At 54.5% G+C, this 1,291-nt stretch overlaps 1 pseudogene; it reads left to right on the forward strand.

The window, feature by feature from the left end:
- Positions 1–1,008: 1,008 nt before the first annotated feature.
- Positions 1,009–1,085, forward strand: LOC112861746 (U4 spliceosomal RNA; annotated as a pseudogene).
- The last annotated feature ends 206 nt before the right edge of the window (positions 1,086–1,291 follow it).

Consider the following 1,291-nt stretch of genomic DNA (forward strand, 5'->3'; position numbering starts at 1 on the left):
CCCAGCCGGTAGTTGTAGCTCCATCTTGACTCGCCCGGCTTCTGGCAGCTTCTGCCGTCTTCCTCTGTCCCTGGCGCCTCCTCCCCTCCCTCGGCCCCTCTCCCGGTACACGCAGGTGTGGGGCACCGGGGCCTCCGGCCAAGGCCACGCAGGTGGGCCTGACGCTGAGAGGAGGCTGACGTCGTGAGCACTTGGTGGGTCGGCATGGCTGGGGCACTGGGCCTGGACCATTCATGGACGTGAGCTAATGACTTCAGGGGCCTGGCACGCCGTCACCACCCCCGCCGCCAGGGCGCAGGGGTCCTTCCCACCTCCAGAGGAACAAACCGTGGCACAGAGAGGTTAAGCACCCTATGTGCTGCTTTTCGAGAAACTCAGATGGGCGGGGTCCACAGAGATCAAGGTATAATGAATGGTGCTGAACTCTGTCTGGAGTACAGATCAAAGCAGTTGGGGTGTTCGGGGCTGGCCTCCCTCGCTCTTCGTGTCCTGGATTTTTAGCTCGTTGCAAAGTTTCAGAAGACCCCAGGGATAGGTCTGGTGCCGGGAAGGGGGTCCTGCCTGAGTTTGGGAGGCCCTGACACCCTCGGTCTCCACCTGTGTGTCCCATGTCTCTTGGAGCGCCGAGCGAACGTCGGCTGTCCTCGGGGGCAACCTCGTCCTCCATGATCTCTGTCCACCCTTTCTGCGATGGGCCCCTTCGCCCACGTCACGTGGGTCCCTTCTCCCCTCAGAACCACCTGAAGGGGTCCAGAAGGATTGTTTTTGTCTCTTCTGGTGTTCAGTCCTGGAATCATCGCTGGCCAGTTGATCTTCTCTTCCTTTTGACATCTGCTATATCATGCCAAGAAAGTGGCATTTCCTTTTCAATTTCATCTTCCTAATAGATCACGAGCCTTCTGGAGGCGGGGGGGGAGGGGGGTTGTACGCGCACGTGCGAGCATGTTGCTCCCAGAAGGCGCCACCCAGAAATTGCCTGAGATGCTCACTGGTTTATTATGGGGACGTAGCTTTGTGCAGTGGCAGTATCGTAGCCAATGGGGTTTATCCGAGGCACGATTATTGCTAATTGAAAACTATTATGGGGACGTGGTCACGCTTCCCTTGCTTCCGTTATTACATACCAAAGAAAGTCTGGAACAAACAGACAGCAAAGCTTTAGTGAGTGAAAATGTTTTTTCACGTTACCAAAAGCAGCAGCAACTAGATTTAGGACTCAAGGTACTTTTTTTTTTTTTTTCTTTTATGGAAAATTGGAATCCAGATATGAACCAGAATTTTTATTCTAAAT

This window comes from Puma concolor, chromosome A1 (genome assembly GCF_028749965.1).
Source record: "Puma concolor isolate L17-30 chromosome A1, mPumCon1.1.hap2, whole genome shotgun sequence".
NCBI classification, from domain to species: Eukaryota; Metazoa; Chordata; class Mammalia; order Carnivora; family Felidae; genus Puma; species Puma concolor.